Here is a 21,763-nt window from a genome sequence, read left to right as displayed (position 1 = left end):
AAATCCAGCTGTCATCCTTCTGCAAATCCCTCCCACTGCGAAATTTTTCACTGTTATTGACCTCTGCTCCGCTTTCTTTTCGGTACCTCTGCATCCTGACAGCCAATATTTGTTTGCATTTACATACAGAGGAGTCCAATACACATGGACTCGATTACCACAAGGTTTCATAGACAGTCCAAGTATATTTTCCCAGGCATTGCATGATTGTTTACAGTCTTTCCAACCAGAGAGTGGATCAGTATTAATACAGTACGTGGATGATCTACTACTGTGTTCTGATTCAGTGGAAGCATCCCTGAAGGATACGAAACAGCTCCTGTTTCATCTTTCAGACACAGGACACAAGGTTTCCAAAGACAAGTTACAATTATGCCAAACTAAAGTAAAGTATTTGGGACACTGTCTAACACAAGGACTGAGACACCTGACCGCTGATAGAATTCAAGCAATTAGAGACATGACTCTGCCACAAACCCAGCAACAGATCAGAACATTTTTAGGAATGTGTGGGTATTGCCGTAACTGGATCCCAGGATTTTCCATTCTAGCATTACCTTTGCAGGAGATGGTTTCCTCAAACAAGCCTGATCGGATTTCGCATACAGACGAGTCCGAGATGGCATTTGAGAGACTTAAACAGTGCCTAACGCAGGCACCAGCATTAGGTATGCCAGACTATGGGAAACCCTTTGAGCTGTACGGAACAGAAAGTGCTGGTTGCGCGGCAGGCGTCCTAACCCAAAAGCACGGTGATGCCAGCAGGCCAGTAGCATACTACAGCGCTCAGCTAGACACGGTAGCGCGATCCCTCCCCACATGCTTGCGAAGCGTTGCTGCGATAGCATTGCTAGTAACGAAAAGCGAAGATGTAGTGCTAGGTCACAACCTCACAATTCATACACCACATGCAGTGTCAGCCTTGCTAAATTCTGCCCAAACCAGGCACGTCTCATCAGCGAGGTTTACAAGATGGGAATTGGCACTAATGGCCCCCGTAAACATCACCATAAGGAGATGCAGTGCATTAAATCCTGCAACATATCTCCCAGGTGTGCCTGGACAGGCACAAAGGGTGGAGGATGAGAGTGGTGGGGAAGGAGAATTTAATACAAAGGAGGACACACATGATTGTATGGAATATTTGACCCAAAATTTTACCGCAAGGCCTGACATCAGTGACAACCCACTGGAAGATGTAGATCTGACCTTCTACACGGATGGTAGTTGTCACAGACAGTCGGACTCGGGAGACTTGTGTACTGGATACGCAGTCGTAGATGACCAAGGCACCATAGAAGCAGAACCGCTAGGCCCACCTCACTCAGCCCAGGTTGCTGAACTGGTCGCCCTAACCAGAGCATGTGAATTGGCTAAGGGCAAATCAGCCAATATCTACACCGACTCTAGATACGCATTCGGGGTAGTCCATGATTTCGGAGCCCTATGGCGCCTCAGAAATTTCATGACGGCAGCTGGTACACCGGTAGCGCATGCAGCTCACATCAAAAGGCTTCTAACAGCGATACAGGAACCCGACAGAGTGGCTGTTATCAAGTGTAAAGCACACACATATAGCCAGGACCCAGTATCACTTGGTAACAGCCGAGCAGATGAAGCTGCTAAGTTAGCAGCTGGTACCCCCAGACAGACAGACACCACACAATTGATGGTATTTAATACCATCAACACACAGAAGCTGTGTGAAATGCAAAATTTGTGTTCCACACAGGAAAAGGCAGTCTGGAAGGCAAAGGGATATGGCCAGGAGTCCTCAGGACTCTGGACGGATGGACAAGGTAAACCAGTGGCCCCCAGAGCATATCTTCCATGTTTAGCTGAGGCAGCACACGGGCTGACTCATCTGGGCAAGGAAGGAATGTGTAAGTTGGTAAGAGCATATTGGTGCGCCCCAGGATTTTCATCTCATGCAAGTAAGAGAGCAATGTCATGCCTTACCTGCTTGAGAAAGAATACCGGAAAGGCAATACCAACAGAACCATTGCATATCCCACCTACAGGCGGCCCTTTTCAGGTAATACAGATTGACTTTATCCAATTACCCCCTTGTCGAAATTTGAAATATGTACTTGTTTGTATAGATGTGTTCTCAAATTGGGTCGAAGCATTTCCTGCGGCCACAAATACCGCTATGTTTACTGCTAAGAAAATTGTGCAGGAATTTGTATGTAGATATGGTATCCCTAGAATAATTGAAAGTGATAGGGGTACCCATTTTACAGGTGATGTCTTTTAAGGAATGTGTAAGTTGATGGGAATTGATAGCAAGCTGCACACTCCATACCGTCCACAGGCGAGTGCGAAGGTGGAAAGAGTGAACAGCACTATTAAAAATAAACTGAGCAAAGTTATGGCAGAGACCGGATTGACATGGCCAGAAGCTTTACCCATTGTACTATACAGCATCAGAACCACTCCCAGGTCCCCTCTTAACCTGTCTCCCTTTGAAATCTTGTTTGGTCGACAACCGCATGTTATGATTAACCCTCAGGATGATTTGAAGTGTAACAATGAAGTGACTGTAAAGTACCTGATTAACATGAGTAAACAGCTAAGGAATCAAAATGATAATTTGAAGTTGGTGATTCCTGATTTACCAGATAGTAATTGTCATGACATTGAACCTGGGGATTATGTAATGATACGGAATTTTCTACGCTCAGGTTGCCTTATTGACAGATGGGAAGGACCATACCAAGTCTTATTGACTAGCACTACAGCATTGAAGGTTGCCGAGAGAGAGACTTGGGTTCATTCGTCCCATTGTAAGAAGGTTGCTGATCCAGAGAGGTCCCGTGATAAGGAACAGACGGTAGAGGAAGTTGTATCAATGGAGTGTCTGTTCCAGGAGGACTGAGGCGGCACCTGAGCATTGAGAATCACAAGATCAAAAGCAGTTGTCGATTCCCTGTTTCCCTTTTATTGTTTTTCTCCACTTCCCATCCCCTCTCCCTCAAATTATTTTTTCCCCCTTCTCATTCTTCTCCGTTTCCTCCTACAAGATGGACTTGCCTCAAGAGACTGTGATCCGGATTTTCCTGTTGACCACGATGTTGACCAGAGCAGTCTGTTCCGGCGAGAGTACCATGGAGGTCGAGAGAGGTTCTGGAATGGGTTCTGATGACAGAGATGGAGGCGTAGTTTTCCGAGAACAACATAATCAACAAGCAAAGGCGAGTATCAGAAAACGATCCGATAGCATTGACCATAGAAGGAATTGTGAAGGATTGTTAGCAGAAGAAAACTGTATCTCTGTAGGCTCTGTGACAATGTAGTTGAGGATGGGTGCATCAAGAAATGCCAATCCAGTTTTAATATCCACATGGACCGGCATCCCTTGAGTGACTATCACTCCTTAGTGGGTAGCGTGTTAAACCAAACAGATTGTTGGGTATGCTCTCAAGTACCTCAAGGCCATAGTAAATCAGGCTTAGTACCATTTCCTTTAACGATAGGGGAGGTACTTGAGCTAAGTGGTGGGAGGCCGGTGGACAGGAGGTTTAATATCTCCAGTCCTCCTAGTTTGAAGCTCCACCAATATCATGTGGATAGATCCCTAGTATGTTTTAACATTTCCAATCCCCGAAAGCCGGGAAATTGAGAAGTGTCATGGAGTAACCAAACCATGGCCTTTTCATATAGAGCAGATAGAATGCAGACAGATACAGAGCTTATACGCCACATAGCCAGTAGAGGAAAATCTTTCCGATATAGGTATACCCTAGGAAGTAGGATTACGAGAGTTGGAGAGGTATCACCAGGATACTGTGCACATATCGTACAAGCTGATACGTGTACTAGACAGATGGGAGAATTAGGGTTAGGAGATTTCACATGGAAGATGTGTAATATGGTTATGTCCTACTCCGTCCCATATGTTCTCCCCGATGATGCATATTTCATATGCGGGAGGAAGGCGTATAAGTGGCTTGCCCCAAACTCTGAAGGATTGTGTTATATTGGAAAAGTACTGCCTGAGGTAATGACTGTATCACATGCCAAAATGAAAGATATACACCGTGGTGCCCAAGCTCCTTATACTCACACTCATTACGAGCACGTAGTTAAACGGCACCTGATAGAAAGAACAGAGCATCCGGCCTCTGACATGATCCATGAATCCACCGGGATTCAGTTTCTACTTGCGTTAGACATCACTCGCACCGCCAGAGGAGTGTTGAATTATAAATACATATCTGCGCTCGCAAATTTGTTAGACAATATCACAGAAATGTATGATGACACTTTTAGGTATACTGGAAGAGAGCTTCAAGCTTATAAAACAGAACTGGTTCAGCATAGAATGATTCTCAATTATCTCACGGCAGTGACAGGTGGATATTGTGTCACACTGGCAACGCAGTACGGCGTGAAATGCTGCACATATATAACAAATAGTACCGAGGACCCGGTCGAGGTCATAGACCAAAAGATGGACGATATTCTCCAATTAAAGTGGGAATTTCGCAGGAGACACAATCTCACCCTTGCTGCTGTGGGTAATGAGCTGACTGGTTGGGTGTCATGGTTGAACCCGCGAAATTGGTTCTCTGGTTTAGGAGAATGGGCTCAAGGAGTCATAATGGATGTTGGGAAGTTTCTTCTATGTATCTTAGGTGTTGTCATATCCATTGGCTTGATATTTAGATGCGGTCAGGCTTTAATGAAGTGCAAACGTAGTACCAGGGTAATGAGTCTAAGGAGTGAGGAAACTGTAATTCCAATGGATTTGATTTATGACCCAACGGTAGAGACAATGATGTGATGAAAATGCGATTATACGGTCCGTTTCTTTCACCTGTTTTTTCCGTTTTCTCCAAGGTAAAAAGACCCACTTGGACGAGGAATTTGACGAGCTTGTATACAGACAACTGATGGATTAAAGAAGAAGTTTTGACAACCTTATACACAGATAATTGATGAACTATGCCATAGACCCCCAGTTTCCCTAGAAATTTTAAAATTACGCTAGCCCAACACTTTTTGTAAGTCTATGGACATTGACAAAGCTTTTGCTCACACCTATTGACAAAAGCCCAAAGAAGACTGCATTCAACAGACACCGAACAAGACTTCAACCGACAAATGTTCATTAACCTGACATAGAATACCACTGCATTTACCATAATTGTGTCTCATCTTCATCTCTACAACCTTCAGGTAATGACACACATAGTCGATAGGGAATACAGGCACAGATATCAGCAATCACATATTCCCCCATTCATGTATCATCAACTAAAATGTGCTTCCCCATTTTGTTACAACCACAGCCGAAAAGAGCTCGGTAAAGTTTGACAGCCCATCCACAGACCCGTACCACGGGATAAGAAGGAATTCAAATGTATACTTCGCAATACCTCGAAGCTTGATTTAAAACACGTACGGCACGATGATACATGACCCCCCAAAACATGGATTCATACACACATGCTTCTGCTATCTCACTAGGTCATACCCTTTTCCTACCTTCTCCTCTCCTCCCCTACCCAACCATAGAAATATTTACACTTGACATATATTTTTCTCGTTTTGAAATGTTTTAGGAAGTGGCAGTTATTGTTGACTGCCAAAGGGTGGACTGTCAAAGTCAGAAAAATATCACTATGCACACTGCCATATTTGCACCTCATGCGAGTGCCTGTTGCACGTTCATGAGCCCTGCCGTGCGTGCGCATACTCGCCATTGCGGGCACCCGCGGGCGCACGGTGTGCGCATTTACGGTAGAGTTTATGTGCGTCTAGCGGGCGACTCGTTCATAACATATTTTAACTGTATAATGTATTTTGTAGATCATGGTCCCTTTGATAGATTCTGAAAGTTTAGTTAATGTAGCATGTTCATGGACAGAGAGATCCCTCTTTTTCTGATACAAGGGGTCAGACAAGGATTATACAGTGGTGTTTAGTATCCATCGGAAGAGTATTTAATTAGCAATATTCCGGTGTTGGTTTGAAGCGAATTAATCGCTCGTGCGAATAGTTATGGACATAAGAAGTTTATGTCCATTTACTATTATTTGCACTTACTTATCCATGCGGCGGGAAACCTAGTTTCCCACCCACCTGAGCAGTTGGAAGTAGACACAGCCCACCTGTATGAATCAACCTATGACCTTTTGTTTTAGTGCGAAGACGAATTCCTGTGTCCAATGAATAATGAGATTGTAGGGACCATTGAATTGTATTGTGTGTGGGACATAAATAGACAAGCCGATCACATCCAGCTCGCACTCTTCAACGGTTCTCATTGCTGATAATCGGGAGCTGGATGTCCAGAGGCGCATGCGATCGTTCCCCTTGTGCGTAAGTTTTCTCCGCAATCATATTGTCTTTCTTGTTATTCTGAGCCATATCTCTCTCTCTCTCTTCTCTTTCTCTCTCGTTACTCTTATATAGTTATTGTACTGATATTGTATTTCATGTGTAGTTATCTGGTTAGGTAATCTATGTTATATTGGTAGTGTATGACTTGTATTGTATTATTCTTTTGAACGTTCATTCATTTCCTTAAAAGGCGTTAGACCCTTAGACCGGTATTGTGTGTTTATTGCAGTGGGTAGTAGGAGCGTCTCTATCGCTCAAACAGCTTTAGTGTAAACCAGCTTACACTGTGTTGCATTTTCACCTTATCACTACAAAAGGGTTTACAGTATAAGAATATAATTTCTGTGTGTTACATTCAAGGTCTACTGATTGTTATCTTGTGAGCGTCTGCGCCGCTCGTGGTCTCGAGCATCCGCTACGCTGATAGCGTAGCATTACGGTAGTCGCTCACCTATAGTGTGCCCGATACCAACAGCGTATTCTCGCGAGCGTTTGTGTCGCTCGAGCGGCTCGCTCCCGATACAGCGTCCGCTACGCTAAGAGCGTACCCTTACGGTACCTCGTGCGCCAGTCGCGTACAGTGTTTCTTAACCTCTGTATAGTGTGTTATATAGGATAAATATCTGGCTTTATCTAGTCGGCAGCCTATAGCGTGCCTGCCTGTGATCCCTTGGCCGTAAGCGAACGTGACGCTCGAGCATCTCGACTACGGCTAAGCGATTGTTACGCAACGTGCGTACCCTGACGGTATACCATACGTAAATAGCGTACTGTGTTCTTAGACCTCTTAAAGGGTTTTAAGTAAGATAAATATTTAGCTTTATCACCTGGTCTCCAAAGCTTCGGCAGGTAAATCAAATTTTTTGCCTTATATTCCCTCACAGCCTAAGAAAGCGCCACATTATCAAATGCAGTCCTTTCGGTCAAATAAAAACAGGACGATCCTCGTACTCTCTTTTCTTGCCAGAGGTAAGGGCAGAGGAAAAAAGCTGCCAACCACAGCTAGTTCCCAGGAGCAGAAGTCCTCCCCGGCCTCTACAAAATCCACCACATGACGCTGGGGCTCCGCTGAGGGAGTCCGCCCCAGTGGGGGCACGTCTTCGACTTTTCAGCCACACCTGGGTTCACTCGCAGGTGGATCTCTGGGCAATAGAAATGGTTTCCCAGGGTTACAAGCTGGAATTCGAAGAGGTTCCTCCTCGCCGGTTGTTCAAATCGGCCCTACCTGCTTCTCCCCCAGAAAGGGAGATAGTTTTAAATGCAATTCAAAAATTGTATCTTCAACAGGTGGTGGTCAAAGTTCCCCTGCTTCAACTAGGTAGGGGGTATTACTCAACCCTACTTGTAGTCCTGAAACCGGACGGTTCGGTCAGACCCATTTTAAATTTAAAATCCTTGAACCTATACTTGAAAAGGTACCTGTTTGGGGATGTTGCTCAGTGTTTTTTATATATATATATATATATATATATATATATATATATATATATATATATGTGTGTGTGTATATATATAATATATAATATATAATATATATATATGTATGTAATATTTTTACTAATCGGGAGTCACACTGTGTCCTTTACACCATGAATACACCTCACTAAATGTAAAGATATAGTCAGGGACGTGCAGTCAGGGGAGGCAGTGCCTCCCCTGTCATTAATGATTAAGATAATACAAAGAAGATGCATATGACACATATTCTGTGTCATATGTATCTTCTTAATATTATTCTTTGCATTGCTCCCCTCTGTATGTGTTTGGGAGGCACCGATGTCACTGGGGAAAGTATGGGGAGCGGGGGGCGGGCCTGGGCGGAGACTAGCCATGGGCTGTAAAAGCCCATTGAAAATATATGGAAAAGCGGCACCATTAGTGGTGCCGCTTTCCTACAGGGACGTGCTTTCAACCTATGAAAGCACGTCCCTGTCAGTGAGGCCACAGTGATTGGCCAGCGGATCAGTCACTGGATCCGCTGTCAATCACTGTGTCGGCGATGCTGGCGGAGGAGGTGCGGGCGGCTGTGGTGCGGGAGGCGGCGGTGTGGGTGGCGGGTTGCGGCGGCGGAAATTTACCTTTATCCTGCAGAGTTTGGCAGCGGAGCGGTTCCAGTTTCAAAAATGGCGCCTCAGCGTCATTTTTGAAATTCAAGATGGCCACCACGAGCCAATCGCGGCTCGCCGCGTCATCGCCCCGCCCCCTCCGGCTGACTTATATAAGTCAGCGCGAGGCGGAGGAGAGTCAGTCCGACGGCGGAGGAGGAGCAGTGAAGAGCTCCTGAAGAGAGAAGACGCCGGAAGTTCTGGCTGGGCGGCGGCTATGCAAAAGAGCTTAGCAGCCGCCGCCCACCAGGTGAAGACGCTGGCAGCCCTGGGGGGGTGGCGCCCCCAGGGGAAGATGCCGGAAGCCCTGGGAAGGCGGCGGCCACGCAAAAGAGCTTAAAGGCCGCCGCCCCCAGGTGAAGACCCAGTTTAATAAAGCTTATTTTCAAGACGTGTGGTGTTTTATTTTAATATTTTCTTTACAGGTGGATTACAGGTGCCAGCGGGCCCTTTATGTCCGGGCATGCTGGCACTTGTGGTTCTCCAAGTGCCAGCATGCTGGGGCAGGCTTGCTGGGACCTGTAGGCCACCTGTAAAGAAAAATATTAACACAATGAACCCCGCACCCACCGCCACCAGGGGTGCGGGGCCATAGCACTGGGCTATCAGCCCAGTGCTGGTTATTGCTCGGAAGGGGGGGCCCCATTTTTATTTTTTGGGGTTCCCACTTTCCGAGGAATTCCAACCCTGGGCTGACTGGCTGGGGGGGCAGATTAATGTTATGGCAGGGGGACACTACACTGAGTGTCTCCCCTGCTATGGCATTACTCCCCATGGCTGGTTCTGCCTAGTGCTGGTTTTACTGATGTGTTGGGGGGACCACACTTTTTTTTTTTTTCCGGGGGGGGGGGGGGGGGGGGGGAGGGCTTGTTAGCTGCCAGTGCCTCCCCAACCAGTGACCTCACCGCACGTCACTGGATATAGTACACCTGACCACAATGAGCAAATGATCAAAGGAGGTAAACATCAGAGAGCATGCAATAATGAACTGTGTTTCACTGAGCAACTTCCCCACACATGCACTACCAATTACAAGCCAATCATTACATCAAAAAACATACATGAGTTTGCATAAGAGAGAGCTGTAGTGAGCAGTTTGGGGATGTCTTTTCATAGTGTAAAAAGACAGATAGCATTGGTACAGGTGAGAATTCAGATGGTTTTGGTAAGCTAGAGACATATAAATTTGAGTAGTTGCAGATGAAGTGGAAAGGTGTAGCAGCGTTCCTAACGCCAATTAAAGTTATAAGTATGGGTTACTCAGGCTGGATTAGTTTGAGGTGTAGAGGAACTGGACTCACATTTGTTTGAAAGTTGTCCTTTAGTGGTCCAGATTGTGGATAGATTGTTGTCCTTCTGTTTTCCTTCGGTTTAACGTCCGTGTAACGTCGAAATGATTTTTAAACTTGTAGTTATCCTTTGAATAATGTCCTTTGAAGTAATGGCCCACAAGCCTACGGCCTAAGCCGTCCTGATGCTCTTTATACCAACCTGAATGTAATTTATTTATTTATTTATTTATTTTCAATATTGTCTGAAAAATAATGTGAAAAATCTAATACCGTGGTTCATTAAGAGATGCTCTGAGTCACCACTTGCTGCTTCCAAAGCAAACATTTGGCGTATCTGTTATTCTTTTGTTTTCCTTATTCTTAATTGTACCCTGAATTATCTGCTGTCCTGTTGGCTGAGAAATTTCAGGAATCTCGCTTCCAAGGTCACTGAATGCAATAGTTGGAGTAAATCTTTGTTTTCTCAGGAATGTTAAGATACTGTAGGAGCTTGAACTTGGGAGAACCTTATGCTTTGTTTGCCAGGACCATGTGCTGATCTGCACAGCAGAATTTCCTGTCATGAAGAAATTTATACTTTCTCTATCGTCCTAGTGGATGCTGGGGTTCCTGAAAGGACCATGGGGAATAGCGGCTCCGCAGGAGACAGGGCACAAAAAGTAAAGCTTTCCGATCAGGTGGTGTGCACTGGCTCCTCCCCCTATGACCCTCCTCCAAGCCTCAGTTAGATTTTTGTGCCCGGCCGAGAAGGGTGCAATCTAGGTGGCTCTCCTAAAGAGCTGCTTAGAGAAAGTTTAGCTTAGGTTTTTTATTTTACAGTGAGTCCTGCTGGCAACAGGATCACTGCAACGAGGGACTTAGGGGAGAAGAAGTGAACTCACCTGCGTGCAGGATGGATTGGCTTCTTGGCTACTGGACATCAGCTCCAGAGGGACGATCACAGGTACAGCCTGGATGGTCACCGGAGCCTCGCCGCCGGCCCCCTTGCAGATGCTGAAACATGAAGAGGTCCAGAATCGGCGGCAGAAGACTCCTCAGTCTTCTAAAGGTAGCGCACAGCACTGCAGCTGTGCGCCATTTTCCTCTCCGCACACTTCACACGGCAGTCACTGAGGGTGCAGGGCGCTGGGAGGGGAGCGCCCTGGGAGGCAAATGAAAACCTATTTGGCTAAAAAATACCTCACATATAGCCTCCGGGGGCTATATGGAGATATTTAACCCCTGCCAGAATACACTAAAGAGCGGGAGACGAGCCCGCCGGAAAAGGGGCGGGGCCTATCTCCTCAGCACACAGCGCCATTTTCCTTACACAGCTCCGCTGGTCAGGACGGCTCCCAGGTCTCTCCCCTGCACTGCACTACAGAAACAGGGTAAAACAAGAGAGGGGGGGCAAAATAGTGGCAAAAATTATATTATAAAAGCAGCTATACAGGGAGCACTTATTATAAGGCTATCCCTGTCATATATAGCGCTTTTGGTGTGTGCTGGCAAACTCTCCCTCTGTCTCCCCAAAGGGCTAGTGGGGTCCTGTCTTCGTTAAGAGCATTCCCTGTGTGTCTGCTGTGTGTCGGTACGTGTGTGTCGACATGTATGAGGACGATATTGGTGTGGAGGCGGAGCAATTGCCAAATATGGGGATGTCACCTCCTAGGGGGTCGACACCAGCATGGATGCCTTTATTTATGGAATTACGGGATAGTGTCAACACGCTAAAGCAGTCGTTTGACGACATGAGACGGCCGGACAATCAGTTAGTGCCTGTCCAGGCGCCTCAAACACCGTCAGGGGCTGTAAAACGCCCTTTGCCTCAGTCGGTCGACACAGACCCAGACACAGGCACTGATTCCAGTGGCGACGGTGACGAATCAACCGTATTTTCCACACGTTATATGATTTTGGCAATGAAGGAGGCGTTACATTTAGCTGATACTACAGGTACCACTAAACAGGGTATTATGTGGGGTGTGAAAAAACTACCTATAGTTTTTCCTGAATCAGAAGAACTAAATGATGTATGTGATGAAGCGTGGGTTGCCCCCGATAAAAAGATGCTAATTTCAAAGAAGTTATCAGCTTTATACCCTTTCCCGTCAGAGGTTAGGGCTCGCTGGGAAACACCTCCTAGGGTGGACAAGGCGCTCACACGCTTATCTAAACAAGTGGCGTTACCCTCTCCTGAGACGGCCGCACTTAAAGATCCAGCAGATAGGAGGATGGAAAATATCCAAAAAAGTATATACACACATACAGGTGTTATACTACGACCAGCTATAGCGACAGCCTGGATGTGCAGTGCTGGAGTAGCTTGGTCAGAGTCCCTGATTGAAAATATTGATACCCTGGATAGGGACAATGTTTTACTGTCTTTAGAGCAAATAAAGGATGCATTTCTTTATATGCGTGATGCACAGAGGGATATCTGCACACTGGCATCACGGGTAAGTGCTATGTCCATTTCGGCCAGAAGAAGTTTATGGACGCGACAGTGGTCAGGCGATGCGGACTCAAAACGGCATATGGAAGTTTTGCCGTATAAAGGGGAGGAGTTATTTGGAGTCGGTCTATCAGATTTGGTGGCCACGGCTACAGCCGGGAAATCCACCTTTTTACCTCAAGCTACTCCCCAACAGAAAAAGACACCGACTTTTCAACCGCAGCCCTTTCGTTCCTTTAAAAACAAGAGAGCAAAGGGATATTCATATCTGCCACGAGGCAGAGGAAGGGGGAAGAGACACCAACAGGCAGCTCCTTCCCAGGAACAGAAGCCCTCCCCCGCTTCTACAAAAGCCTCAGCATGACGCTGGGGCTTCTCAAGCGGACTCGGGGGCGGTGGGCGGTCGTCTCAAGAATTTCAGCGCGCAGTGGGCTCACTCGCAGGTAGATCCCTGGATCCTGCAGATAATATCTCAGGTTGGAACTAGAGACAGATCCGCCTCGCCGTTTCCTGAAGTCTGCTTTACCAACGTCCCCCTCCGAAAGGGAGACGGTTTTGGAAGCCATTCACAAGCTGTACTCTCAGCAGGTGATAGTCAAGGTACCTCTTCTACAACAGGGAAAGGGGTATTATTCCACTCTATTTGTGGTACCGAAGCCGGACGGCTCGGTAAGACCTATTCTAAATCTGAAGTCCTTGAACCTGTACATAAAGAAGTTCAAGTTCAAAATGGAGTCACTCAGAGCAGTGATAGCGAACCTGGAAGAAGGGGACTTTATGGTGTCCTTGGACATCAAGGATGCGTACCTCCACGTTCCAATTTACCCCTCACACCAGGGGTACCTCAGGTTCGTTGTACAAAACTGTCACTATCAGTTTCAGACGCTGCCGTTCGGATTGTCCACGGCACCTCGGGTCTTTACAAAGGTAATGGCCGAGATGATGATTCTTCTTCGAAGAAAAGGCGTATTAATTATCTCATACTTGGACGATCTCCTAATAAGGGCAAGGTCCAGAGAACAGCTAGAGAGGGGATTAGCACTGTCTCAAGAAGTGCTAAAACAGCACGGCTGGATTCTGAATATTCCAAAATCCCAGTTAATGCCGACAACTCGTCTGCTGTTCCTAGGGATGATTCTGGACACGGTTCAGAAAAAGGTTTTTCTCCCGGAGGAAAAAGCCAAGGAGTTATCCGAGCTTGTCAGGAACCTCCTAAAACCAGGAAAGGTGTCTGTACATCAATGCACAAGAGTCCTGGGAAAAATGGTGGCTTCTTACGAAGCAATTCCATTCGGCAGATTCCATGCACGAATTTTCCAGAGGGATCTGTTGGACAAATGGTCAGGGTCGCATCTTCAGATGCACCAGCGGATAACCCTGTCTCCAAGGACAAGGGTATCTCTTCTGTGGTGGTTGCAGAGTGCTCATCTATTGGAGGGCCGCAGATTCGGCATACAGGATTGGATCCTGGTGACCACGGACGCCAGCCTGAGAGGCTGGGGAGCAGTCACACAAGGAAGAAACTTCCAGGGAGTGTGGACGAGCCTGGAAACGTCTCTTCACATAAACATTCTGGAACTAAGAGCAATCTACAATGCTCTAAGCCAGGCAGAACCTCTGCTTCAAGGAAAACCGGTGTTGATCCAGTCGGACAACATCACGGCAGTCGCCCATGTAAACAGACAGGGCGGCACAAGAAGCAGGAGTGCAATGGCAGAAGCTGCAAGGATTCTTCGCTGGGCAGAGAATCATGTGATAGCACTGTCAGCAGTGTTCATCCCGGGAGTGGACAACTGGGAAGCAGACTTCCTCAGCAGACACGACCTTCACCCGGGAGAGTGGGGACTTCATCCGGAAGTCTTCCACATGCTGGTAACCCGTTGGGAAAGACCAATGGTGGACATGATGGCGTCTCGCCTCAACAAAAAACTGGACAGGTATTGCGCCAGGTCAAGAGATCCGCAGGCAATAGCTGTGGACGCGCTGGTAACGCCTTGGGTGTACCAGTCGGTGTATGTGTTTCCTCCTCTGCCTCTCATACCAAAAGTATTGAGAATTATACGGCAAAGAGGCGTAAGAACGATACTAGTGGTTCCGGATTGGCCAAGAAGGACTTGGTACCCGGAACTTCAAGAGATGATCACGGAAGATCCGTGGCCTCTACCTCTAAGGAGGGACTTGCTTCAGCAGGGTCCCTGTCTGTTTCAAGACTTACCGCGGCTGCGTTTGACGGCATGGCGGTTGAACGCCGGATCCTAAAGGAAAAAGGCATGCCGGAAGAAGTCATTCCTACTTTGATTAAAGCAAGGAAGGAAGTAACCGTGCAACACTATCACCGCATTTGGCGAAGATATGTTGCGTGGTGCGAGGATCGGAGTGCTCCGACGGAGGAATTTCAACTGGGTCGATTCCTACATTTCCTGCAATCAGGATTGTCTATGGGTCTCAAATTGGGATCTATTAAGGTTCAAATTTCGGCCCTGTCGATTTTCTTTCAAAAAGAATTGGCTTCAGTTCCTGAAGTCCAGACTTTTGTTAAGGGAGTGCTGCATATACAGCCTCCTGTGGTGCCTCCAGTGGCACCGTGGGATCTCAATGTGGTTTTGGAATTTCTAAAATCTCATTGGTTTGAACCACTAAAAAAGGTGGATTTAAAATATCTCACATGGAAAGTGACCATGTTACTAGCCCTGGCTTCGGCCAGGAGAGTGTCAGAACTGGCAGCTTTATCTTACAAAAGCCCATATCTGATTTTCCATTCGGACAGGGCAGAACTGCGGACTCGTCCGCATTTTCTCCCTAAGGTGGTGTCAGCATTTCATCTGAACCAGCCTATTGTAGTGCCTGCGGCTACAAGTGACTTGGAGGACTCCAAGTTACTGGACGTTGTCAGAGCATTAAAAATATATATTGCAAGGACAGCTGGAGTCAGAAAATCTGACTCGTTGTTTATATTGTATGCACCCAACAAGATGGGTGCTCCTGCGTCTAAGCAGACGATTGCTCGTTGGATCTGTAGCACAATCCAACTTGCACATTCTGTGGCAGGCCTGCCACAGCCTGAATCTGTAAAGGCCCACTCCACAAGGAAGGTGGGCTCATCTTGGGCGGCTGCCCGAGGGGTCTCGGCATTACAACTTTGCCGAGCAGCTACGTGGTCAGGGGAGAACACGTTTGTAAAATTTTACAAATTTGATACTCTGGCTAAGGAGGACCTGGAGTTCTCTCATTCGGTGCTGCAGAGTCATCCGCACTCTCCCGCCCGTTTGGGAGCTTTGGTATAATCCCCATGGTCCTTTCAGGAACCCCAGCATCCACTAGGACGATAGAGAAAATAAGAATTTACTTACCGATAATTCTATTTCTCGGAGTCCGTAGTGGATGCTGGGCGCCCATCCCAAGTGCGGATTATCTGCAATAATTGTACATAGTTATTGTTAACTAATTCGGGTTATTGTTTAGGAAGCCATCTTTCAGAGGCTCCTCTGTTATCATACTGTTAACTGGGTTTGATCACAAGTTGTACGGTGTGATTGGTGTGGCTGGTATGAGTCTTACCCGGGATTCAAAATTCCTCCCTTATTGTGTACGCTCGTCCGGGCACAGTACCTAACTGAGGCTTGGAGGAGGGTCATAGGGGGAGGAGCCAGTGCACACCACCTGATCGGAAAGCTTTACTTTTTGTGCCCTGTCTCCTGCGGAGCCGCTATTCCCCATGGTCCTTTCAGGAACCCCAGCATCCACTACGGACTCCGAGAAATAGAATTATCGGTAAGTAAATTCTTATTTTTTATAGAGCAACTGAAGAACTATACCTTTTATTTCACGCCATAAATAACACAAAGGCTAAATCCATAGGCATAATCACAATTTCGTAAGAGGTGCTGTTCCTAATGTGTGTGTGTGTGTGTGTGTGTGTGCGTGTTAGTTTGAAAAAAGGCAAAATACAAAAAAACATGACACCAATGGGCACAACCTTCATGTATAGCAATACTCAGTTTAAAGAACCGGATCTATTCTGGACCTACAGTATATCTGTGTACTGCAACAGAGAGTACACTTAAGGGCTAGTCAATTATTTGACAGAATTAGCAACCAGGTGCTTATTACATTTTGGGCGACCAGCCCCGAGGCTGTACTTATCCCAGATTTCTGCTCTAACCCTCCCTGAGGTGCTAGCAGAAATCCACCTAAAGTATGGCTTTGGGGCACATCGTAACTGCAGCATGCCTGGTACTTACAATGGGAAAAGCTACTTTGCGCCACAAATTCCATGCAATCTCACATGAGAATGCATCTGTCAGGACCAGCGCAGTGCTGGTTCCGCAAACCATTGAATTAGCTCCCTGCCACTTATACTGGAGCTAATTCTGTCCAATAATTGAATCGCTTGACATAGAGTATATGTACGAAGAAAAATACGCTGCTTCTCAGCTGGGTTTGACTACAAAATTTATAGTGCCACTAATAAGTGCAAAACATGCTAGACTTTGCTCTTGATATTAGTCCGTGCTTTTTGATTTTAGGGTCAAACCTGCCTAGAAGTTGGTAAGATTCTCCAGCCATAATATTTGGTTTCTTCCTTCTCCTGATAATTTAATTTCCCTCTCCTAATTGCTTTGTATGGATTTATGTGCACTGTTTTAGCCGTTGATATCATTTTTTCTGTGTTGGCTTAGTGCTAGTGAAATCAAAGAAAATAAGAAAATGCAGGAAAAATACTATTTGCTTTATTTGTCAGGATCGCAGACCACGTACAGAGTGATACACCACAGTTATACTGTGTGTTGTCATAAATTCTGTCAGTGTGGGATGTTTATAGAAGCCAGGATGGTATAATGGTTAGCATTACTGCCTCACAGCACTGAGGTCATGGGTTCGACTCTCACCATGGCCCTAACTTTGCAGAGTTTATATATTCTCCCCATACTTGTGTTGGTTTCCTCTGGGTACTCCGGTTTCCTCCCACAATCCAAAAATATACTGGTAGGTTAATTGACTCCCAACAAAATTAACCCTAGCGTAAATGTGTGTACATGTGATAGGGAATATATTGATTGTAAGCTCCACTTGGGTAGGGACTGATGTGAATGGGCAAATATTCTCTGTACAGCACTGCAGAACATGTGTGCACTATATAAATAACTGGTAATACATAAATAATAATTCTACTTTCTGCTGCGGGGTACACTGGGCTCCACAGGGAATGACGTTGGGGTGTAGAGTAGGCTCTTGATCCAAGGCACCAACAGGCTCAAAGCTTGGATTGTTCCCAGAATGCATAGCGCCGCCTCCGTGCACAGGAGCTCAGTTTTGTAGTTGGTGCCATGCAGTAAGCAGGCATACAACAGGGGCGCTGATCCAGCAGCCCTGAGAAGAAGATTTTAAAAGAAAAATAAAGACTTCAAGGGCTGCAGCAGAGGCACTGTCTGTGTTAGATGTCAGTCAGACATCTCCTGCTTCAGCTCCATCACGTCCCCCAGCGGCACTGTATACTCCCGCGCCCTCGTTGCCGGGTACTTACAGCGGAGGCTCTGGTTTTCTTCCTGTTAGTCACACACACAACCGCTGTTCTCCTGGATCGCGTGGCCGCACTCAGGGAGGAGGTAAGTGGGTCCCCCCGGTGGGACCCGCTGTAAATCGCGATCCCGCGTGGCTGGTGGGAGGCGGGCCATGCGCGCTGGCGTGGACACTGTGGTAGTACAGAGACCCCGCTAGACCACCAGGGCAAGGGCACAGGTCGGTTTTCTCTCATAAACCATTTATATGAGCCCACAGTACCTGGTGGTGAAGTCCAGCAGGGGGATAAGGCTTTGACCTGTAGCCCCTCCCCCATCCCGCCATTTAGAGTAAATGTTAACACCCTGGAGCTGCATATCTCTGTCTCCCTCACTCCCTGTCAGCGTTTGGGCGCCATTAGGACAAGCTGAGCTGATCCTGGGACTGTTTGGGCAAATCCTCCTCTGTAAAGCTGCCTGCATGTCAGCGCTGTGCCTTTTACAGGACACTTAAGTATTCTACATGTCTGCTGACAGTGTTAGGGGCCCTACACACTGGCCGACCCGGCGCGAGCTGCCCGGCGGCGGATGCGGCCGACGAGCGAACCGGCGGGGGGGGGGGGGCAGTGACGGGGGGAGTGAAGTTTCTTCACTTCCCACGTCACGCGGCTCCATTGAAGTGCAGGCAAATATGGACGAGATCGTCCATATTGGCCTGCATGCACAGCGCAGGGCCGCGCATCGTTCATCGCTGGAGCCTCCACACTGAAAGATATGAACGAGTTCTCGTTCATTTATGAACGAGATCGTTCATATCTTTCAAAAAATCGGCATGTGTGTAGGGCATATTAGTTAAGAAAGAGTGCATTTAGTCAGGGTTATATAGTACAAGTCCCCTGTGATATACATCCAGTCTTTACTGTGCATTGTTATATCTATTGAGTGTATAGCTATACATAGTACTACTCTGTATTGCTAGTCCAGTGCAGTTTTATTGCATGTCATAATTTCTGCATTGTACAATGTGACTGTGTGTGTGCATATAGCTGCTGTGACCTCAATTTGTGTATCTCACTCAGATTACATTCCCTATATTCTATAACCTGAGAAGGCCAAGTGCGTCAGGTTTATCATTTAATATAGGTAGTTCATAGGATATACTCTGTATTTTTCTCTGATTTTTAGTCACGATATACCACTTGAATTCCCTGTTTGTGCTGATACACTACACAGGGGGTTCTTGTCCGGTATTGTGCTGCTGATATTGTACTGTGTTGCCTTGCCTTGCGTTGAGCTTTCAGATATGTCCGCTACAAAGAGCAATGGTGCTGGGGCTGATCCCACATTGCGTGGTAGTGACGCTGCAGACACATTTGAGGAAAACATAGCAGCTGAGGGTTCAGGTTCTGGGGGATCCTTACCCCCAAGTGGGACTGTAGCAACAGGGGTTCAAAATGACCCACCTTGGGCTACCTTCTCCACGCTATTGAATACGCTGGTAACTAGACTAACGCCCCCTATGGGACCTCTTGTGCCGGTACAACGCTTATGGTCCCCTCGGTTAACCCGCCATGGGCAGATCAACTGTCTGCTCAGTTACAGCAATTGAACCAATCACTAACTACTCAGAAGTCTAACCCTCGCCCACCTAAGACCAAGGGGTCTATTGTACCACGTACAATAAGACTCTCCTCTAGTCTTCAAACCTTCAAGCGTCACCTATTCAGACTAGCTTATCAAATTCCAGAACCGCTCACATTACCTTCATAGCTCTCCTATCCAATTATATCCTCACAGTACAGTCCACACATCCCCTACATATTTTCTTTCTTCACTCTCCTTTCCCCTGAACCTGGTTCATCACTGCTGTGATGTGTTATCATGCAGCCCACAAAGAACCTTTACAATCTGGTGAACAACTATGCAATAGATAGCACCTGTCCTTGTGTATCAATGCATATTTCCTGTGCCCGCCCCTGCGCCGACAATCTAAAGCCCGGGATCCCGGCGTCTGTATGGTGGAATCCCAACCCGTTTGAGAGAACTGCAAAATGGCCAATGGAGAATTTGGCTAACTTTAGCCTCTTATCTCAGGGCTGAGATACAGACCAGACTGTACTGGAAGCACCAAAACAGAGAGTGACACTCCAGGAAGGAAAGAGGAACTGCACAGGTTCTGAAAGGTGCAGGGTGCTAGAATGAACATGATTTGATGAGGTAGGGTCAAGTGGGAGAAGCCTAAGAACACAGCCACAATCTAGGCATGGAGCAAACCTTTTATTGCAGTTCAGACACGAACAGAAACTGTGCAGCATCACCTGGTCCCTTCTTATCTTAGTATCCCCAGCTGCAGGGAAGTGTTTGTTTAGCTGCTGTGGGTTTGCGTAGGGGTTAGTGTGAACTGCACATGCACTCCTGTTTTTTTTTTTTTTTTTTTTTTTTTTTTTACTCTGTCTTCTGTTGCAGAGTTCACTTATTTATTTATGAATCTGACTCCGGATTCCTTGATGAGGGCTCTGCAAGATGCATGGGATGAATGATCTGGTAGGCACTGCACATTCAGGAGAGCAAGGTGGAATCGGACAATGTGTTGTTTGTGGCAAAAATAATCTACAGTATTACTTTGTATTATTCTATACAGCAAGATAATTTGTTTTGCGAAGCCTGGATGTGACTGGAAAAGACGTTTCAGGTTACTCACAGATTAGACATTTATGGCTTTTTTTAAAGTAGATACCAAATGAAGGGAAATACAACCTAAAATGGATGCTCCCATAGCTCAGTTGTAGAACGCCACATCCATTCAGTCTCCAAATGATGCGGCTCTTAATGATAGTACAGAGACAGAAATTGAGAATATAAAATGTTTAGTAGCTGATGTCTCTCGGAGACGCATTTTGCTGGTCTGAGCAACTGTGTAAGGTTTGCAGTCTAAGGGATAGATTTATTTAATAACAGTTTCTTATATAGCACTTCAAATTCTGTTGCGCTTTACACTTGGAAACACTGGGAACCTAAAACAAAACCATTATAACAGTGGAAAAAAGCAAGACTGGGTAATAATAGACAGTCATAGAGGTAGGAAGGCCCTAATCTATAAAGGGGGTAGGTATTGATACACAAAGATAGGCGCTATCTATTGCATAAAGGTCCACCAGATTGCAAAGGTTCTTGAAGGGGCTGTGTGATATGGTCACACAGCAATGTTGGCCTGGGGTCAGGAAGATGGGAAAGTGAAGAACGGAAAAATATGTGAGTATATGAGTGGACTCTACAGTGGGGAAGTAATTAGATAGGAATATTTTTATGAAGGTTATGTGGGTGGTTCTGTAATTTGCTAAGCTTGCCTGAAGAGGTGAGTTTTCTGGGAACGCTTGATGGTTTGGAGTTGTGCAGCTCTTGATGAGCGAAGAGGTCGGATTGGGAGAAATTTTGAGATAAGCAAAGAGATGTGCGTTGGTGTAGTATGGTTAATGGCCTTGTGTGTGTAAAGTATTTTATATTGAATGCAATATAATAAAATACTTAGAGGCATCTGAATATTTGAGAAATGTGACTGCTGGATATAGGTTTGAGATGTCTCAGCATGTTGCACTTTATTGCTTAAGTCAGAGGTTTTCAAACATGGTCCCCAAGGCACAACAACTGTCCTGGTTTTAAAGATATACATGCTTAGCCACAGGTGACTTAATTAGTACTTTAGTCAATTTAAAAGTAAATCTTTTTTATTTATTAATAAACTATTTTTACTCACTAAAAGAATTAGTGAGTAAAAATAGTTTATTAATAAATAAATAAAGATTTACTTTTAAATAACTGTCAGCGCTTTCTGAATCTTTTTTTGGAGTTGTTTGGTGTTTGAAGGGGAAAGTAGCCCCTTCGATATAGAATAGCAGCAGACAGTTTAAAGACTGAGCAAATAATTGGCGCCAGGTGATACTTGGTATCTTTTTGTGTGTTTTTCTTTAGTCAATTTGATTTAACCATCTGTGCTGAGCCATAGACATACTTTAAACCTGGACCGTTGGGATGCCTTGAGGACCTCAGGCTTAAGACTTTGGAGATGGGCACACACTGTAAGTAGAC

General features: G+C 46.1%; 1 protein-coding gene across 1 annotated transcript in view; it reads left to right on the top strand.

Annotated features, from left to right (window-relative positions):
• The window catches only part of XXYLT1 (xyloside xylosyltransferase 1), a 620,340-nt gene that overhangs the window by 100,729 nt on the left and 497,848 nt on the right, over positions 1-21,763 (top strand). The gene's annotated exons all lie outside the window — the stretch shown is intronic.

This window comes from Pseudophryne corroboree, chromosome 4 (genome assembly GCF_028390025.1).
Source record: "Pseudophryne corroboree isolate aPseCor3 chromosome 4, aPseCor3.hap2, whole genome shotgun sequence".
Taxonomy (NCBI): Eukaryota; Metazoa; Chordata; class Amphibia; order Anura; family Myobatrachidae; genus Pseudophryne; species Pseudophryne corroboree.
This window is presented reverse-complemented; position numbering and strand designations above follow the sequence as displayed.